This window comes from Condylostylus longicornis, unplaced genomic scaffold (genome assembly GCF_029603195.1).
Source record: "Condylostylus longicornis isolate FDR11 unplaced genomic scaffold, ASM2960319v2 ptg000004l, whole genome shotgun sequence".
Taxonomy (NCBI): Eukaryota; Metazoa; Arthropoda; class Insecta; order Diptera; family Dolichopodidae; genus Condylostylus; species Condylostylus longicornis.
In genome coordinates, this window is record NW_026577973.1 from 14,198,415 (window position 1) to 14,222,323 (window position 23,909).

At 23.7% G+C, this 23,909-nt stretch overlaps 1 protein-coding gene across 2 annotated transcripts in view; it reads left to right on the forward strand.

The window, feature by feature from the left end:
- Nucleotides 1–23,909, forward strand: part of LOC129614378 (protein roadkill) — an 88,528-nt gene that overhangs the window by 59,828 nt on the left and 4,791 nt on the right. The window lies entirely within an intron of this gene.

Here is a 23,909-nt window from a genome sequence, read left to right on the forward strand (position 1 = left end):
GGAATAACTACAACAACAAAACACAAATGAAAATTTGTTTTATAATGAAATCAACAAAATGTAAGGTCTAAAAGAGACACAAGAAAAAAAAAACGCAGCTGAAGAGAACATAATTTATTAATAAGAAAAAATTAAAAAAAAAAACAAAAAAATGCCTTTTATATAATATTACATACATATACATACATACATTATGTGCTTTATATTTTTGGAAATACACAAAGGTGCTTGAAATTTACTTTTCCATAATAAAGAACGATACGATTATGTTGATGATAATTTTTAGGTTATTTTCTTATTGAAATGTGTTTATAGGTGTGTGTATGTCTGTGCATTAAACGAATAAAACACATTATGCCTACGTACATAATATCTTTTTATATTTTATAATTTCGTTTGCGCCATATTTCCCATTATACTCGACAATAATTTATAAATGCATATATGTGCATATGTACATACATATATATCCAACATTATACACATATCAATAAGTGTTTATTATTACAACATTAAGACGGACACTTATTTCTTTTTTTTCTTTTTATTTTTATCTTTAAATTGAGTTCAATGATATTAATAAAATTATACAAGAAAAAAATAAAACCAAAAACAGACGGAAACGTTAAATGCATATATAAGATGTAAATACACACACATTTGCATACATATCTGTTTGTATGTAAGTATCATTTATAATCATATCAAAATATACTTTGTATATGCACTGTCCAAGTCTATATATACATAAGTGTCTATAAAAGCCATAATAAAATGGTTCACTGATCTTTAAATATTTGTTCTTTTGCTGTTGTTAACGCTGTTGTTAACAAAATGAGCCTGGTACAATGACATTGTCAAAATTTATAAAAGAAAAAAAATTTTACTTTTGTATAAGAAAATTTTAATAACGAAGAAAAAAAAGTCCACAAAAAATTTGAATTTTAATAAATTCTTAATTTAATCCTTTTCTTCTTTTTTTATCATACCTTTGAAATCACAACAAGAACTTAATTTGAAAATACTACATGAGATAAAAAAACAAAACAAGAAATGAGGAAAATCTATTCGAATTACGCACGCACAATAAAGAGAAATTGTGAAAGTTTTTTTTTGTATGCGTTTAACAAAATGCAAATGCAACAAGGCATGTAAATTCGAAAATGTTAACAATATAAACAAAGAATAATTAATTTTTTTGTGGGTAATTCTCTTCAATCATAATTATTTTAACATCTTGATGATTAATGATTACAATATTAACTAAGCTAAAATCCTCCTGTCAAACTTATATTATATACATACTCGTATAACATTTTAATTTAATTATAATTTTTCTCTTTAAATATTTTTAGTTACAGATGTCTGACTTTTGTCAAATGCTGCTCTATTATTGCCTATAAAATTTGATAATTGATAAAATTTTAGTTGTAGGTTGTTTAAAAATTAAATAATATTTAATAGAGTTGTCTACAGATTTCTAATCAGTTGTGTGTGTAATATGTGAAAATAATATCGTAAAATTGCAATCTTAATTATTAACTTTAAAAAACGGAGAAAAAAAACTTGGTACATAAGTAATGTAATTGGCTCGTATTCTCGAATGCAATATACTCGTATGTACATATGTAGGCTATCGTGAAATATTTTTTAAATACCTTCGTAACTTAGTTACATATACATATATTATTTACTAATATGTATAAATAATTTTTTATTAAATCATTTTTAAACATTTTATTAGTACGATTTTCCCCGGAAATTTTCAACATTTTTGTTTTATTTAAGGAAAACTTATCCATTTTCCCAATTATTTTTCTTAAAGTTCCCATTGTATTAGTAAATTTAAAAAAAAATTACGCTACACGCTTATAAAGAATATTTTATTGATAGACTGGTGACTAGTTTGTCTATAATCTATAGTGTTCGGTTGTCTATTTCAACAAGTAATGAGTAATGCAGTCAATATCTTTAGAAAAAAAAAATGAAAATCAAAATATTTTTAAAATGATTAAAAATAAATTTTGATTTCTTTATAAAATTTTTCTCATTTTATACACAAAATGTATGTATGTATATAAAATTCAAGATATATGTACATATGCGTATAAGATATTCTTAATGCTTCTAAGATAAATTATTACATACTTTGGTCTATACCACATTACGTATGATTCTTTATTATGCTATCGTACTGTGAAAGAATTACGTTCATAATATAAACAAACACTTAAATAAAACATACATACATATTACGAGTGCATGTTATAACACATGTACGCACATGAAATTTTGCAATTCGTTCTTTTCGATGTACTAAATATATACATATGTATGTATACACATCAATACATTTAGGAGTAGTATGGTTACGTACCATACCTATTGTACAAAAATGGAAATGAATGCGAACGCAATTTAATTTCGAACGCAAAATATTCTAAATTATTAGTTAATGATGATGATGATGATGATGATGATGTTGATGATATGATATGATATTGTAAAAATGATAGTCGACGATACTCGGTATTGATGATGATCAAAATAATAATGATAATGATGATGCCGGCAAGGCAACTAAGATAAGTCCAGTCAGTGACTTTTTATAAAAAGAGTGCACTGGCCTAAAGTGGAAAAAAAAACATTTTTTTTTCTCTTATTTAATTTATTTTTGTTGACATGTTTTGTTTCTTTTTTTTTTTTGGTTAATAATGATGATGATATTATGATGATGATAATCCGATCATTGATGATGGCAAATAAAAAAGTGGAAGCATTTAAAAATCTTGATATATCATTGAACAATTTAGTACACCGTATGCCTACTTATATACTACATACAAACATATATGTACATATGTATGTGCATTATATATTATCTATTTAAATGTTTTGTTTATATTGATTTTTCGATTCTATGTTTAAAACTTGCATTCTAAAATTACACTTATATAAAAATTTTCAATTCTTTAATGTTGTTCTCGGATCTGTTTGTTTTGTTTTAAGTTTTTTCCTTTAAATATTCAACAAGTTTTTCAAATTTCTAATGTCCATATATGAATGCTATAAGTATACATAGATATTGATATTTAATATCAAATGGTATTTGGTACTCGTATAACAAAGATATGGAAAACAAGATTTCTTAAGATGCGAACAAAATTTATTTTCAATCTTGTTTTATTCATTGCCTACGCGTCTTCTTATATGTAAACAGTATGTTTCGAAAATATTTATTTCAAATTAAATATAATTTATTTATATTATGTGAAGATTTATCAAAATTCCTATAGCCTTAAAAAAAACTACAAATTTTCAATTTATAACAAATTAAATAGTCTTAAGCACTCATAAAGTTTTTAAATTAAGACTCATGAAATTTTAGCACTCAAAAATTTGTCAAAAGTGAGTTATTTCATTGGTTATAAAATTATTTTAATTGACATACACACACATAAAAAAAAATTTAATTAGATGAATTAAATTGGAATTTTGTTAACTGCATCCATGTATTCTATTTAAAACTAACAAAAATTTCAAAATAATTCTAAAATTTGTGATAATTTTAAGCTTAACTACATACACGCATACATATATTTATAATTCTTATTAAATTTGAACATTTTTAACCCATTTTTCCCCATATTAGCACAGACATTTTTATTGAATCGAATAATCACTTTTTTCCAATATTGGTAACTGTAGAAATTTGGATTAATTTGTTAAATCAAAATTTTGTCAGGATATTTTTTTCGATATAACACAATTATTTCAATTTCGAGAACATCACTTTAATGTTAATGGAGTTTGTATAATAATATATTAGCGAAAAATTACTTTTTTATACTTAGAATTTCAAAACATACTGTAATATAAACTAAATATGTCATGTTCTAAGTATATACGGATGAACTGATGTAGTAAACGTTGCATTGCAGAAGACGTGAATATAGTCGGACGGCGGCGGTGACCGGCGAAATTATATGTACACTATTCTTCTTCTTCCTCTTTTTTTTGATGCTAATGCCATTTGTTTTTTTTTTAGTTTTTTTATTTTTATTTATCTATTAAGAGTGTTCCATGTTTTGATACTAGAGAACATTTTTCATGATGCAACGAGAATTCGTGATGTACAATTATCTATCTTAGATTTTATTTAATTTTTACGATTTGTATTTTATTTTTTTATTTTTATTTTTTAATTTCGATTTTTGTATTCCGTCGAGATTAAAAATAGAAAATTGAAGAAATGGAGAAAATAAAGAGAAAACAAAAAGCAGAAACTAATTCTCTTTTTAAATTAACATAAAGATATGGTAGTGATGGTCTCCTCTGATATTGTTAATGATAAACTTAGACGAGTATAATAAAACCGAAACAAAAAATTGTACACTCATTGTATGTGTATAGATATGTGTAGGTAAATATATGAAAGTATATACTTAGATATTTTCCTATAAGTAGCATGCAATTTCAATTGTATTAAAAATAAATGCACACTAGATAAACAGTATACACTAAAGGGTATAAAAACATTACCATAATGGTACTGAACTTTTATCACTATCACTTTATACAATTCCTACATGTCTACATGTTCAACGTTATATAAGTACTTTATTTAATGGTTAAAGGGAAAATTGCACTTATGTATGTACATATGTAAGTATATGAAACTAAATTAAGTTTTTTTTTCTCGCATCTTGAATAGACCAGAACATTAAATACATGTATATAAACTTATATACAGTAAAAAGTACGTACTTAGTAATATGGTGCAATACAAGAAACTACTAAGACGCTTCTATTGAAAATAGACTAAATTGACCAGTTTAGAAAACAGTTGAAAGAGTATAGAAGAATTAGTTTTTAACAAAAATATTTACAATTGACAAAAATTTATTGAAAATTTCTTTTCTCTATTTAATTATTTTTATGACAAGTTTTGTTAATTTTTTAAATTTTTAATATGGTTTTGAGGATTTGAACATCATTAAAATTTCAAAGTCTATAACAGTATGAATTTTGCTTCGCAAATCAAATATGAAATTTTCCCAGACCAATAATTTTTGCTATTAAATTTATTTAAAATCTAAATTAGAAATGCAACAGGAAACTGCATTATAATTATAATTTATAAGTATGTAATTACTATGCAAATTAAATTTTCATTATAATTTTTTTTAAATCTATTTTTCAATAATTTTCTTATAATTACACTATCTAAATATAACAATTATTACTAAAACAATATTTTTAGTTCATGATCACCCGCTTCACAATTTTAAATGCCATAAACACCTTCGACAATATAAAAGCAAGGCAAAACAAAAAAAAATAACTAAATAACATCAATTTCCTTTACACTGTTATATCTGTTATATAATATATTATTTACGTAAAAAATATTTAATAATCTTAATTTTCTACTAAATATAAAATCGAAATCAACTATTCAATCAATATCAATAATCATCATAATCACAATTTTTTAAAATAAAATTATTGTAATCCATCTTAGCATATTTTCGAAATGTTACGAAATAGTGAAAATTGTTGAATTTTTAAAAACAAAGAAAGAAACTGTGTACAATTTCCTCTCTTAACAAAAAACAACCATAACGAAATTATTTTTTAACCATTGTACAATAAAATGTACACGTAACTAATTGTGTTATTATAAATGCGTGCATATGAATTATGTAGCAGCAGAAGAAAAACAAAAAAAGGTCAATTGAAAATTATTGTCAAAAAGAAGAAAAAAGAAAAAGTTGAAATTTAAAAAAAAAAAAAACAGGGCTTATTAAAGAAAAACGAAAGAAAAACTGTTTTTATTTTTTTTTCTTTTACTTACGACAAAAATAAAAAATATGAAGGCCAAAAATTTAATTTGTGTGTACTTTATAATCAGTTGGTGTGTGTGTCTGTAGGTTGTGTTGCATGTTGAAGCAAACATACATATGTATGTAAATATGTTGGTAGGCATTTGGATGTCACCTCCCGCCAAAGTCAACTCAACATTATTATTTTTACTTATGTAGATAATTTTTATTATTGTCTATTTTGTTCGTGTTGTTAATTTGTTGCGTACTCAATACAACAAATTGCCCTCCTTAAATGTTCATTACAGGAGAAGAGAAAACCGCATAAGAAAAAAGAATTCAAAATTTTCTTCATCTCTCCTTGAATTACAACATGTGAAGAGCATACAATGGATTTTTATGTTAATCATTAAACCGTACAAGCATTAAAACATTTAAGCAAACCCATTTAAAATATTTGGTTGTCGTAAAAGAAGGTACACAAAGCTTATCTATCGTCTGAAAATATTAAAATTTTAATTTCAATTTTTTTTTTTGAATTTTTTTTTAAATTTAATAATTATTATGTATACATATGTATATAAATGCGTTTGCAGACTGTAGACAGTAGAGATATGTGTGCATCCTACTCATGCATAATATTTTTAAATTGTTTTTTTTTTTTGTTTTTTAATATTTTTATAGTTTTTGTTTCATAAATTTACAATTTAAATGTAACGAAGTGAAACGGGCCCTTTTTTCATCGGGCTTCATTAATATTTTTTTTTTCAATTTTTCTTTTGTTATTTCTGGTGTTCATTCGGTTTTGACAAGCAAATAAGTAAACGATAATTTACTTTTCCTTTTTAGTTTTTCTTTTCTCTTTTTATGTCAAATCAACAAACAATCAACAAACATTTCTTAATGGTGCGATTTAATGATGAACTTTAATGTAAATAATTGTCATTATTGCCATTTAAGATTATGAGTTAACAAAATTTGTGTACATACCATCCAAGGTATACTTTTCATAAAATAAGCAAACATATACAAATTTTATAATAAAATTTACTGTGAGGTTAAGATATGAAAAACAAAATATGTACGATCCGAAACAAATGAAACATTCAATTCAATACAATTATTATGTTATTATTTTAATTTTATGTAAGGTATACAGTAAAACTTCTTTATATGAAACATTTTAATTGCAAAATTTAATATATAAAATATTTAAACCGTAAATCTATGGGTATTATTAAATTATTTTAATTCGAAATTAAACTATAATCACGGGCATACAGTAGAATTTCTTTACAACAAACACTTGAAAACCGATATACATACATAACGTATGTACTTTGAAATTCTGCAACCATGAAAAATTGATTATTAAATAGAGATTGTCGTTAGATATAAAGTGTTTATTATAAAAACAAAATTTACTGTATTTACAATTTGGTTGTTGTAATTTTGGAAACTTTAGAACTTATTCATTTTATATGCGGAAAATATCTAAAATGCATCTTAGATTTATTGTTCTTCAAATTATACTTATTTTATTATCGTCTCTTGTGCAGTTTTATGTTCAACAATTTATTCTTTCTTTAAAAGATCTTTTTAGTTTGTTCCCATTATTACGAATCTACTGTGATCTCATAAATTTTACATAAAATAAAATATGATATGTTCATCTTTAAACATTAAATATAAATTTTTAATTTTAGATTTTTGTTTTTCATTCTTGAATCCCTTAAAATAAATTCATAGCCCCCCACATACTATATTAATTTTTTTTTTCAAATTCACTTGTATGCCATCGTCATGCAAGTAGAAATAATATTATGCCCGATGTAAAAGAGAAACAAAAAAGAAAAGTACTCAGTCTTCTTCATATTGTTTTTTAATATTTTTCATGTGTTTTATTTTCTCATTATTTGTTTCTTTTCTCGTTTCCTGAAATTACTCTGAGCTATATTATCCCAAAAATTAGTTAATTTAAATTTCATTTTCTCGCGATGTCACACATAATTTATTTACATTAAAATGAAATATGGAATATTGCTTTGGTAATCTTGTATAATAGTTTCATAGTTGATTGTTTGATATATCACTGTTGAAAGTTTTACAGAATAAAAAATTGTATAATATAACAATAGATGAAGACATTTTTATTAACATCATTAAGAGTTTTTACATTTTACTCTTATTAAAATTTTGTAATAATATTTTTACTGTAATTGTCCTAAATTTTTTTTTTTAAAAATACCTACGTAACTTTGTTAATATTAATGAAAATAAATTTATACAGCGATTTTAGAGGTATATTTTTTATATGGGTGTATAATCATTCAAACATACAAATTTAGATTTTCTTATGATTGCAATCACTAGGTGGCCCCAATTGTTTCTTTTTTTTATTCGAAAATAATTTTTCAAATTAGGCATATTTTCGTCTTACATAATAAAATTGTAATTGAACAGAAACATAAAAATTTTATTTACATATTTTCTTTAGTCTAACAATTTGTCTAATTTATTAATTAAAAATAGATGAAAATTATTAAAACCTTTAAAACTAATTATTACAAAATTATTACAAAATTATTTAAGAAACTTTCTTATAAATTTTTTGAAAATGGCTTGCTTATTATACGAGTATAAAATTAGTTCAATGACCTGATTATGAATTAGTGAATTGTTTTTGATTTTAAAAATTTTTTAATGATCTGTAATTTAACCAGTTATAATCTAATTGTATTCAAATTAAAATTATATATAGAATACAATTTGCAATAAAAATTTGATGTTTAACAAAATGGGTACAATTTTTTAATATTAATTTTAAAATAAAAATAATAATTGGGAAAGAATTATTTTGAACCATAATTGAAGTTTTCAACATGTTTTACAACATTTTCAGAGAATCATTTTAGGCTCATACTTATTTATGATACATACGTATATTGCATATGTAGATAATTTTTATGTATTTTATTTTCAAAGCGCTATTTCCAAATTATTTAAGTTTTTAACTGTATAAAAATATTGTAATATAAATTTTGAAAACTAATCTATTATGAAATATCAAATTATTTGAAATTTTAAGCGAGAAAATTTTATAACACTAATAATAATTTATTTAATAATTGGGTAATAATGTGATCTTCTGATTATTATAATTAAAACAAATTACCTAAATAATTTTAAATTAAGCCATCTTTTCTCACAATATTGTAAAATGTTTTTCTTAAGTGAAAACTTAAAGCATGAGAGTATAGGAAAATATACTATAGCTCTGAAAAATTCACATGATTTATATAATTTTTTATTTTCGAATCGGAATTTCATGATTAAGCGTATTTAAATATATTCAAATTTTTTAATCTTAATTAAAATTTCGATTAAATTCAGTGTAGGATTTTTATCCGTAAGTATATTAAAAATTTAAATTTTAAATTAACTGCGTATTATATAAATTTATAATTTTCGACTTTATGTTCTGATTATTATATTTAATAATGATTCGTAATACATATTGAAAAAAAAAATATTAGAAAAAAAAAATCTAAAAATATTTCAATAAAAATTTTTATTAAATCTTGTCATAAATCATCTATTATTCATTTACTTACAAAAAGTAGCCTACGCAATTTTTTTTTTAAAGTTGTTCCAAGAAAAGGCTTAAAACCCTGTAACAAATTTAAATTGATTAAAAAATCCGCTATTAAAAACAAAGTAAAATAAAATAAATACAATTTTTTTTTTTTTGAACCTTTCTTCAACCATAAATAAAAATTTAATATCGTCCACGACCTGATTTTTTTTTTTATTTTTATTTTTCTTAACAATATTTTTGGTTAACTTTCATCAATAAATTAATGCTAATAATAAGAAAAGTAACACAAATAGCATAACAGCAAGCAACACGGCAATCGCACCACATCAACAAACAATAATATTACCGTCATCATCATCGTCACATTATTTGCATCATATTTACATCTACGCATATACATATATATATGTATATAAATGAGAGTGCGTGTATGATGCCCATTCTCTTCTCTTCCTCTTCTTTATCTTATTTAAAGTGTAGAATTAAAAATAAATTTTTAAATTTTCTACTGACTTTAATGTACCATTTTTTTTTTTTATTTTCAATGAAAAATAACCATAATTTTTAACTGATCATTTTTTTAACTGCCCTCTTTTAATATGTTTTTTTTTTTATTATTTTTTCTGATTTTTTAATTCATACAATGCAGAAAGTCATGTATTTTTTAATTTGAATGTTTTTTCCCCCCTAAAATTGCTGACTTTTGTCTGTTTGTATATAATATCCATTTCATTTCGTCATAAGCACAAAATGTACATTCATACAAATGAATGTAAAAAATTGCTATTGCTAAATGCAACAAACCCACTAACTAAATAAATTTCACGATACAAAAATCTCTGTATACTTTTAAAGATTTATAAGCGATAAATATGTGCATATGTAAAAAAAAATAAAATTTCCTTATTCGTTTAAAATATAAGCATAAATATGTAATTGCAATTTATTTCAATTCTGTTAAAAGAAAAAAAATTCAACTCACATAACTTTGCAAGTATGGTGTTTTTTATTACTATAAAAAAATAAGAATTTTTTTCTGTGTATTATCCATATAAACAATAAAATAAAGGTAATTCTTGTATTAATGTTTGATTGTTGATGTTTAGGAGCAAAATAAAAGATCAAATCAAAAATATCATATATCAGTTTTATTACAAGAAACGATTCCAGTTATTAATGACAAAAGAAGGTAACAAGCTTTTGACACATTAAAAAATATTGACACCATATATGCATATATATGTACATATGCTAATAATTATAATAATGATAATATACGTACATAATTTACATGCTTAAAATATTTATGTGTAATGAAAAAGAGTAGGTATACGTAGGTTGATTACTCTTTTTATACTTATTGAATTTTGTAATGGGTCATCATAATTATGTACATAATATTATTTATTGTTTCACACTGAAAAAAATTTATGAACTAATCTACATGAAACATTAAGCGTCAGGCTTATTGTATTAAAATTTAGTTAAGAATGAAAATTTTTTTAAAATCTAGATTTTTTGTTATTATAAAGGCAGTTCGAACCTCCTGTTGGATAAAACACACATTTTTAAAATAAGAAAAAAACATTTAATAATTTTAAAACATTGAAACAAGCTCCTGATTTAATAAAAAAATTTATTATGCGTAGAAAATTTTTATATAAAACTGTATGCGCCTTAAAGTATGTAATTAAAATATAATGTTAAATTTTTTTTTTTCTTATAAATTTGAAAATATTTTTATTTAATTTTATTTTTTTCTTTTTCCTTTCAGGTAATAATGATTTATTAATAAAAAAAATTTCAACCACTAAAGGCTATAAGTACAAAATTAATTCTAAATCATAAGTTAATTAAAAATTAGATGGCAAATACGTAAGTAGATGCATAATTTATTCTATAGGAAATGTTATTGTTAGAAAATTTTCAATAAAACTTTCGGAAACTCCAATTTTAAAATTTTGACTTTGTCTTCGTTATATTTTATGTAAATGGAAAAATATAAAAACTTGATGCTTTTCAGGAACATCGACAGAATGGTAAAAAAGGGAAAATATTCTCTATTATTTACTGTTTCTATGTTTGTACCTTCAATACTTTCAATTACAATAAATGTATTATATGTCAGAAACAGAATATACAGAGCAAAATTTCATAAAAAATATCTGTAATCTTGTCTTAAACTCGAAATTTTTTGTTGCTTTGCATTGTGTCTGAACAAATCCACCTTTATTTTATGAAACGTTTTAATGAAAGCCTTCTAAAACTTTTTATTCAAATCAATGATCGCAATTTGTTCGCAAATAATATTGCATTGCACATTAGCTGGTATTACGTTGGCACGAACTTATTAGCACTTTTCCAAAAATTTTTTTGAAAAAAGTGCTTATTAGTTTCACTCTGTCCGTCCGTCCGTCCGTCCGTCCGTGGACACATTTTTTGTTTACAAAACTTCTACACCCTTGATGATAGCAAGCTGAAATTTCATGCGTACATAGATCTTTACTAGAAACTTATTTCCGTAGAACAAAATTTTTACCTATCTCCCCCCCGCTAGAAGTTATACCCCCCCAAAACCCTAAAAATGGCCTTTTTTAAATATTTGTTGCAATGAAACCATAAGCATTTTTGAAATTTTGCAAACGCAGAAAGGCAGTGGCTTGCTTCCCCTAGCGTGATATACTATAGTTAAACTTTATAAAAACAAAATGGCCGTTCAAATTTACCGTTATCTAAAGTCCCTTTTTTTCCAAATTTTTGATGTCGTTTTTCTTCTAGACCCCATAATCTAGAACTTTGAAATTTTAGGGGCTTTTAGATATTAACAAATAGTTCATTTTGTTAGAAGAAAATTTTTTTCCATCTCCACCCCCTCTCAAGTTATCACCTCTTGAAATTCGTAAAATTTGAATTTTTGACACCTTATATTTCCGAAACCGCAAGCTTTTCCAAATTTTTATGAACTCAAAAGGCTAACGGTAAATTCCATGAAATTAAAAAATATAATTATTTTTCTTAACTCACACAATTGACCCTTAAAATCGAGCATTATGTTAACCCCTTTTTATATTAATTTTTGCTTTATTTCAAAGACTATGCATATATGCGTCATCCTAAATATATGCAATCCTAGAAATAGTTTTGTGTATGAATGAAAATAATTTTTATAGTGTGATAGGTATACATAGAGTGTTTGTAAAAGCAGAATTTTCACTTGTTGAAGGGAAAAGTGCTACAATACAAACCGTTGGTTTGACCCAACTTTATTTATAATTAATTTCAAATTTTTCGCATCATTTTGTTAATAAGGAATAATTTTCTTTAAAATACCATTGATCATACCTACTTATATTTATGAACGTTGCATTTTAATATTTTAGTCAACAAAAATTTATGTATGATTTATACGTCCTTACATTCATACATACATATACTAGTATACATTTTTTTCTGTAAAATTTCCTGTGCTTGGACATGATTTTCTTCTCAAATCGTAAACGGTAACGACAACATTTCTTTTCCTTCCATTTCATTTTACTTTTTATTTGTTTTTTTTTTTGTTTGTTTGAACATATAATTTCTCACAGACCATAAAACCTCTTCCGGTCTCAAAAAAAAAAGAGAAAAAAATTTTCACCTCCAATTTTAATTTTTTTTTGTATCTTCTTTTGATTCAAATTGTTTTTTTACATTATCATACTTATATGTTGTTTTAACACATGTTTGTATATTTGTATATATTTACATACATGTATTTTATTTAAATAAACAGTGTGTACGCGGTATGTGTACATACCATTTAATTGCTGTTATATGTAATACAATTTGTGGATTATGTGAAATACCTGTAAAAGAGTTTAAATAAAATTTTTACACAGAAATAAATTTAACATTTTCACCTTTTCACCTTTATACATTTGACTAGCGCATATTTAAATAATATTTGTATTCATATGTACGTACAAATGTGCATTATAATATTATAATTTTTACTATTATATGAACTGAAAATTAAGAAAGCAATATAATAGAGAAAATTGTATATTTATTGTTGATGATTTCCCAATAGCACAGCAAACCAAAATAATAGCAACACAACAACAAACACTTTTTTTCAATCATTTTCTTGTGCTCCTTTCTTTATCAGTAATTTGAGACTTTTTACTCTTTACCAATTTCGTTTTTTTTTTTATAAACATAAATGTTATGTATGATTTTGTTTGAATGTGTGTATTTAATAAGTTCGTGCAGTAAATTGAATGAAATTAATCGTGCACAAGAAGTCAAGTTGTTTTATTTTGTTATTTTTCTTTTGGTGTTTATTTTACTTTTAAAACAATTGTAGTTTTTTTTCTCTTCCTCCTTTGTTCGTACAATTTAATTATAAATGTTTCACTTTTTGTTTATTAGTTTACATGGAACATCACGAACAAACACACATATCACGGTGTGCATGCATAGAAATTGATGCAAAAGGCTTAAAAATGAAAGGATTAAAAAAATAAAACTTGCAATTTCTAAATTAATTTAATTTGCTGGCAAAAATTTTCATTAATTAAAATTTACAATTATTACAGTAGAAACATTTTTTAAAGCCTTAAAAATGATGACTAATATTTTAATATTTGATTGATTTTGTTTTAAAAAAAGTAACAATGTAGAACTATAAAATTGTTCATTATATGTAGGTCTAAAATGCTTATTGAAGGTTTATAACTTGCAACATAATTATTAATATGATCGACGGTTTCAAAAAACAACTTGTTTTTTAATTAACAAAAGGGGAACTCTTACCTTAATCCACCATAATTTGATTTGTCCAAATCTTCTGTTATACGAGTACAAATAAAATAATAAATTTCTTTAAAACTGTTAAACATGAACTGAAATTTTATGGTTCTGTAGGAAATCTACATGCATATATGCATAGTTTTATTCACCAAATAACTTCAAAAAGAATGTATTATAATTTCTATCAATGGAGGAGAGCTTTAAATTTTATTATATCATCATTTAATTGCACTTTCTCACTTTCAAATGAAATTTTCAAATATTGTATTTCCCATTTTTGGGAGAGAATGAAATTTTCTGCGTAATTTTCTCTTTACTTATATTTTAGGGAATTTCTGGTACTCGTATATAGAGTTTGTTTTAATTTTGTAAATTTTTAAGAATCTATTCTAGAGACAAAAATTATGTAAAACAACAATATTTCCAATATTAAATTTTTAATAATCAAGAAATATTTTAATAATCAAGATTTTTATCCAAAATAATTACATCAATTCAATTCAAAATAAATCAAATTTTCACTTCAAAATCATTCTCTCATATTTAGCTATTAAAACACGTGATCTTAATCATATAAAAAATATCTGAATGGGAAATTAAATTTTTAACAATTTGGAAGAATTTATTAATTTTTTAAGATTAATATATTTTAAATATGAGCTTTTTTATACCCATTTGAAACCTTTTAATTTATTAAAACAATTAAACAAACTCTAAATTAATTTTCATTGCATTTCTCAAAAGCTTTCAAGAACAGGACACACTTTTTGAAAATATTTTGGATCACTTTAGTCTCCAGCATAAATTTGCAACACTTTTAATATTCTATTGTTATACAAAAATAAAACTAGCAAAATCAAGTTAGATTGTTCTACTTACAAAATACAAAAACTAATTTTTATCTACACTTAATAAATACAATATAGTTGGTCCAATAATAAATTTTAAATTTTTTAAATAATAGTAAAAAATTTTTAATAAATTTGTATGAGAAAGTGAAAATTGATTAAATATCAAAAAAAAAAAAAACTGATTACGAACGAAAAATCCAGGAAATAAAATCATCTTGCAACAGTGTGTATATGTAAAGTTTATAGCAAGTTGTAGACGATCAAATAGAGACAAGCGATCAGCATATTTGAATTATTTCAGTGAAATTGTATTGTAATAATATAATAGAAAGCTGAAAGTTGAAAAAAAATGAAAAAAAAATTTTTTATAAAATTAAAATGATCGAAATTTTCTCTCTTCAAATAACAAGAAAAAACGAGAAAAAAAGTAGAGTTGACCTTGTCAACTCTGTGATACCCGTACGAATTTGTTATCCTATGTGCGAATAACTAATGTGCCATAACTAACTATGGGGCAGACTATGACTTTAAGTTGCCGTATTAACATATTAATTTATGCAAAATTTCAGTACTATGTGTTTTTCAAAATACTGGTTGTGCCAAACTACTATTGAAGTTGTATGGCAGCTACCAGAAAGAGCCAAGAAATTTTAGCGAATTTTATCAAGTACATCGGCCCTACTAATATATTCACTTGTGTGAAATCTCAATATCACAGCTTTTATAGTTTCTGAGATATAGCCAAATAACTTTTGAAGTTGTATGGCAGGTACCAGAAGGAGCCAAGTAATTTCAACAACTTTTATGAGACACATTGGCCCTACTAATGTATTCGTTTGTGTGAAATTTCAATACCATTGCTTTAATAGTTTCTGAAATATAGTCAAATAACTTTTTAAGTTGTATGGCAGGTACCAGAAGGAGCCAAGTAATTTCAACGACTTTTATGAGACACATTGGCCCTACTAATATATTCGTTTGTGTGAAATTTCAATACCACAACTTTTATAGTTTCTGAGATATAGCCAAATAAATTTTGAAGTTGTATGGCAGCTACCCGAACCGGTACCCGATCACGTCCAATTTAAATAGGGTTCTGGCACTTACTACAATAAATCATTTGTGAAAATTTGGTGATCTTAGCTCAATTAGTTTTTGAGTTATCGTTCGGACGGACGGACGGACGGACGGATGGACGGACAGACGGACGGACGGACGGACGGACGGACGGACGGACAGACAAAGCTAAATCAACTCAGAATTTGACGCTGATCAAAAACATACACTTGAGTCTATATCTAACACCGTTATTTCTTAGCGTTACAAACGGTAAGGCAAATTTAGTATACCCTTCGAACATACGTTCGTACGGGTATAAAAATACACACAAACACACATACAGAAATTTATAATAATTGAAAACTAAGTAAGTTTGTAAATGAATAAATCGTAGTTAAATTTTTGTAACGAGATTTTCCATTGTAATATAAAAATTTATTTTTCGTATTTTTTCTTTTTTTATTATTCATTTAAGGTACATAAGTAGATATATGTGAAAAATATAAGTAAATATGTAATACATAATATTTATTGAAGACAGTGTTGGATATGCTCTTGTATAATATAGATATTAAAATATTTTTAAAGGAAATAATAGAAAATTTTCATTAATTTATCGCCCACCAGTTTTACTTTAATTTCTTTTTATATTTTCATTTAAATGTAAAGTGAAATTTTCTTTCTATTTTCTTTAAATATTATAGATTAACTTTTTAGATTAACAAATTTTCTCTTTAAAAGAGTATATACATATATTGGTATTTCTATTTTGAATTATAAATTTATAATATGTTAATTTTCAAATATATATTTTATATATATATATATATATGAGTGAATGGAGGAAGTAATTAAATTTATTTTATTAGAGATGACAAGTTGACAAAAAAAATTAATCAAAAAATTTGAATAAAAAAGAAAATTTACTTTATTTTTCATATAAAGCTGATATAGATTAATTAAAATTCGAATATTATAGAAATTTTAATTGATGTATTAAATAAATATTTAATTTACAATGAATTTGCAAATGATTTCTTTTAATAATTAATTGTTAAGAAAACTTTGTTACAATTAATTATGAATTTGAAAAAATTCGAATATTGAATACAAAATCTTTTTCATAATAAAATTATTACTGCATATGTAAAATAATAATTTCTGCCTAAATATCAGAAAACATTCTTCTAAATGAATTGTTTGCATATTTTGGAAATAATATTGAAATATAAGTACGTCCACATATGTATGTGTATATAAAATATAAAAAAAAAATGTTAAACAATATAATATTGAAAGAATGCAAAACAGTAGCTTCGCATTTCAAGTAAATTATTAAAGTGTAAAATATTATTATAAAGTAATTATTATAGCGTAAAAAATTTTATGATATCTGCTGAAAATTTAAGAAATTAAGCAATTCACTAATATATTGGCAAACTAAACCCACGTATAAATATTCATTGAAATCGGTTCAACTAAATCTAAAATGCATAGTACAAAATCCGACAAACATTAAAAATAATTTCTTTACTTAAAAGATTAAATAGGAAATAAATTGTTGTTCAAAACTCAACATCTCAATTTCAATACTATCACCAATATAATTTCCTTGTTTGATCCAATGCTTTCGTTAATTTTGATTATATTTAAGTATTATTAATTTAGGTACCTATATATACTTATTATTTTCGGCAGTGTATTCAATTTCCTAATTTGTATAATTGCTTTAGTAGTACTACAAAAAGAAACAATCAACGAGCACATTTTTACTATTTACTCGCTTATTGAAAAAAGCTCATATATTTTTAAGTAAAAAACTCAAAATTAAACTTTCACTTTTCCTTTCAAAATCCACTGATGTGTGCATATGTATGTATATGAATTAGTATGTATTCATGTATATATGTGATTATAGCAGCAATAATAGAAAATATTTGTTTATTTTTTTGTTATTTATTATTTTTTTTTTTGCAAATGATATAGGCATAAAATTATTGCGCCATAGACAATGATCCAATTTAATATTGTGAAAAAAAAACAGAAAACCAAACACAATCAGGTACTAAACACAGAAGTAAAAAACAAACAACATTTAAAGAAAAACCTTTTTCTTTTGTTTTTAATTTTTGCTGGATATCCAAACCTTTAAATATGAAATAATATGGTGGTGGAATATTGTAATAAGTTTTTTCTGTAATACCCAAACAAACCAACCATTTATTGTAATAAAATAAACAAACGAGAAAATGAATTGACTTTTCCAACTGAACTGTGAAAATGGCCAATTTTAAGCAATTTTTTTCCATTTTTGAATTTATTTTTTCAAAAACTAAAAACAAAATAAATAAGAAAAATATTTTTGTTAAAAATTATTTTAAATTGTCTTAATACTTACCAACGCGCATATTATAATTTTAATAAAAAAATTTTACAATTTTATAATTTAAGCGCCGTAATCACCAGCATCACTTCACTTTTTACTATCGCTATTATTATTTGCATTGCCCCCACACTACAAAATTTTCTATACAACCATTTAAAAAGTAAAAAATCATTACATGAATAACATTTTTTTTTGGTATTTTCTTAAACTATAAATTTAAGTATGCATGTGTTTGTATGCATTTGAGTAGTTGGAGATAAACTGTAATATTATGGCGCAAGCTTTTTGGAATGTAATTTCAAAATAAATACCGTTTTATTTATTAAATGCGAAAAAAAATAACAGTAAAATCTAGGCTACAAGCTTATAAAATATTATATCTAAATTAACAACCTATTTTTTTATGTAAATGCATAGATACATATGTACATGCGGACAAAGAAAATTTTGTGAAAAGACTATAAAATTTAAAAGAAGGAGAGAATCAAAAAGTTTAGTTTTTGGAAAAATAATTTTTCTAACACAAATGGAATATTTTCAAGCTTGTATGCATGTGGTATTTTTTGAGTGTAAAGAAATTTATTGTATGCTATCGTAACAGTAAAATTGAAATAGATTGAATCGTATTTTAAGTAATTACTATCAAGCTATTTATTACTATACTTTGCACGTATCGTGCATTAATTGCTAAAATAATTTCGGCTAGATTTAAAAAAGTTAAGTAATTCCAACTTTCTGCAATGTACGCCTATCTCCATTTTTTAAATAATTATTAATTAAATTGTTTTAAATTAGATTATTAATTCTAAAAATTCAATGTGCATTAATGAAAAAAGGGTCATTCTCTTTCATAATTTCTTTAAAAATTCAAAAAACTTATTTTATATGCTTACGTACATATACAATATATGTATATATGTATATACTTGTGAGCATCAGAATATGTCATAAAACACGGTTTCGAAAATCTCTGTGCAATTTAAAAAATAATGCAGCTTTAGTAAAACAATATACTATCTAGCTATTAAAATTATTCGAACTATTATTTATTATCGAAATATCAAATAATTGCATACATTTAGGGAGGAATAAAAAATGAAAGAGAACTTAATGATCGAACTCGACTAGATAATGCGAATCATTAAGTCAGTTAATATAAGACTCACAAAATTAAAATCTTGCAAATTTCGTGAAGCGATAAGTTTGGATGGGAATGAAGGTGGAAAAAAATTTCTTCTATTTATTTATTAATGTCTAAAAGTTTATAATTTAATGTTTATACAAGAAAGTTAAAAGAAAAATGGATCTTAGATAAAGGTTAATTTCAGCTGCCATTTCGCTAATTTTGGTTTTAATTGTTTCGCGGTAGAAAAAGCCAGTCACTACCTTTTGGCGTTTGCAGAAAAATGTTTGTGGTTTTGACTTAATAAATAGTCAAAAGATGGCATTTTTAAGACTTTGAAGTCAATAACTTTTAGGCGGGGGTGATAAATAAAAATTGTCTTCAACAGAAATATGTTTCTAGGTCTTACAATATTTATACAATTATGTCAATCACTATCCTTGGAAACATACATAATATAATAACTATACCTAAACTATACGTAACACTTAAGTAATTTTGTGCATATTCGATTATGTTCGTTACGAATTTGAAATTATTCTTATTTTAAAATATATTTAATATCTAATGTAATCTAATAATAATTTAAGATTTACAATTTTGTATAATATTCTCTGAGAAAATTTTGCTCTATTAATAAATCGTTAAAAATAGAAATAAAACTTAAAAAAAAAATCATTTAGCCTAAATTTTTTTCAGCAGCCACTGAAATTTGTAAAGGGTGATTTTTTAATCAATTCAGTTTTTTAAGTTATGTAGTAAAAAACCGAAAATTATAAACTTCTCTTACACAATTTTTACTTCATTCAATAAATAAATCGTTGCCTTTCACTATTTTAATATACATACGCAATATCATGTGAGTGTGAGTCACTATATGACACTATATGATGTTGGAATGACGTTGGAAATTAAAATAATTTAATACAAAAAATCGAACTGCAAAAAAAGTCACCCGTTATTTTATAAATATGACAAATAAGAAAAGTTTACATTTTTCATAATATTTTACATATGCAGGTTTATTATTTTATTCACATATAAGTGTGTATGTTTTAAATATGTATGTATATTTGTGTGTACATTATGGATAATAATCATATTTCATAAAATTTTATGATTTCAATATTTTTCATATCTAATATTTTAATATAAGTAGATCAGTGTGTTATTTCAATCAGACTATTTATATATAGATATATGTAATATGTACACATGTTTATGTGTTAAATATTTAAGCATAAATCATTAAATTTTATTATTTTAAAAAAGTTGCGCCCTCGTCAATTTGGAATTGGAATCCATATGTAGAGATGGAACCTTTACGATTTTTACATCTTTACTCGTTTTTGTAATGTATACAATTGCAGTATGTAACGAAAACTAAATTTGAATTTTTTTCTTGTAACTTAAGCAAATTTAACTCAAATTTCTACAGGAATAAAAATTTTCAAAATTTTAATTTAAATGCTTAGCTATTATTAAATCCATGTATATTTTTGCAAATATGCTATTTAAGTGTTAAGAATTAAAATTTTCTATATTAATCTTTTTCAAAATAAAATTTGTTCGCAATGAAATATTTTTATATTTTATATGGTTATATTATGGAAAATGATTATTTTAACACGTGATATCGTAAATACTTATCAGCTTAAATATATACACACATCCATGGATGTCAAATTTTCTTTTGTATCTACAAGGATTATGTTTACAAAATATTACTAATCCATAATATTTAAATAGTTGTGATACATACATACATATTTGTATTACTCATTAAAAGAATTTTCACTAAATTTTTTACATATATATATATATATATGTATGTATATATAGCATTAAAAATCAACCTATGTACATTTACTATACAGATTTGTAAAATTTAAAAAAAAAATGTAGTCAAAGCATTGACATACCTATCCATACACATACATTCGTTTGTATGCATATAAATATATGTATTATATATACTTGCATATGTAGGTTAACGTATAACATAAAATTTATGCAACATTATGCTTGAAGTGCAATAATTTACTATTAATCTGTTACAGTAGAGCAGTAGGTAACATTATAGATAACGGTAATATAATTTCAATTGGTACATAAATCCATATATCACCGAGCATACCTATGCATTAAGACCCAATATGGAATTAATTAAAATACATTAGTGTATAAAATTCATGTTACAAAGTATAAAAAAAATGAGGGCGCCACTAGCTTATATACATATTTTTTTTCTTAAATATCGAATACATTATTGCACACACAAACATATAAGATAAAATATTACATAAAAATAAATCTATGTAACTGACCAAATTTCCTAATAGAAAAACAAACGACAATAAATGTGTTAAAATTAAAGAAAAATAAAAACTAAGAGAAGAAAAAAACGTCACTAAAGTTAAGTGATCGCAAAATAAATTATTTAATATTTAGATATTTTTCAATTCTTATTTTGGTGTTGTTATGATAAAATTATTCAACCCGTTTCAAAAAAAAAAAAAAAAAAAAATATTCATTAAATTGGTCTGCATTACTCACATGAAATAAACCAAAAAAAAAAAAAGAATAAACAAAAATGAAAGCTAAAATAATTGAAAGAAAAACAGAAAATACCAAATTATGGTACGATATGGATAAAATCAAATAATAGCCGTAGACTGGCCTAAATTTTCATTACATAATTTATTTTGAAACACTAAAATATGTACAAGTATTGTAGATATCTATATATGTAAGTATGTAGGTATTTGATTGTATTCATTTTAGTCTACCACTGTCACTTTTTAATTCCTGAACGAAAATACACAAAATTACTTTATACAAGAAACAATTCCACCAAATTACCGTTAAAATATTTGCAGTTTTACAGTTAATTCTTTTCATATATTTTTACTATTCATGCTTGTTCTTCTTTTCTCTTTTTTTCTTTTCGTTGTTGAACGGTTGTTTTAAAAATTTGATTTGATTTTTATCATTTTATTGCTAAATCCATTATACTTACTTGTTATACAGCATACTGCAGTAATAAAATCTGTTTAATATTAGAAGGTTTATTTCATATTATTATTATTGAAATTCTTTTGTTTTCATTCAATTTTTATTTTTTCTATTACAAAATTATTTTTGTACATAATTGAATTTTGGTCAAAAAAAGTAAGTTACATAACCTTTAATTATAACAGAATAACTAATATTTTAAATTTAATAAAAATTTAAGAGAAGTTTAGATAATAATAGAATTTCTAATTGAGATTAAATTTGTTTTACACTATATTGGAAACCAAAATAATCTTGTTTACTACATAAGTTTTAAGTTCGTAGTGCTGCCCTGTGCTACATAAATAATTTAAATACAAGAAAGTCATGACATGCTTTATGATTTTTCTTAGATAAATATCGTATTCAAATTTTATTTTCAAAAAATTTGGGCTTATCCCTGACATTAAAATTGCAATAAATTGTAGTACTCGTATTTTGAAATAAAATTAAGTGGACCATAAGAAGAAAATTTTCAAAAAAATTAATAATAATACAAGCACATAGTCGATTTTCATGTTCTCTTCCTGGTAATTGGAAATAGTCATATCCCAAACTTTGTATACCTATTGCCCCTACTAAATTTGTATACCTATTGCCCCACTTTCAATAATAGTAATATTCTAATAAGATTTATTTTTTTTTCTTTGATTTCAGTTGTATGCAATTTAGATTATCCTACAACGTATATACATAGATTTATATATCCAAATACATATTACATACATACAATTTTACTTATTATATTTAAAATATTTTTTTTAAATATTTATCAATTATTTCTGGTAGATTTTATGATGAGAAAAAAATTTTTATTTTATAACAGTTTATGCAACTATACGTGTAATATAAGTAAAATTGTAGATTTTATAAAAAAAAAAGAATACTTTTTGCAATTTACATATACATACCTACGTACATCATAAAAAAATAAACTTAGTTTTCAATAAAACACTGTAACTGTGACATAGATAGTCAAAAAAATTACATATACAAAATAATTATTCTTCTTTTCTACTTTTTAATATTTATACTATGCACCTTGATCTATATTAATATAACAATAATAATAATAACTGTTATATAAAATATAATATACCATGACCCAAAAATCTTAACCTAGAAACATTCAATTCAAAACAAAAAAAAAATGTCATATTTTTAATAATGTATAAATATACAAAACTAAAATGCAATTTAAAATTGTAATAATGTCACTTGT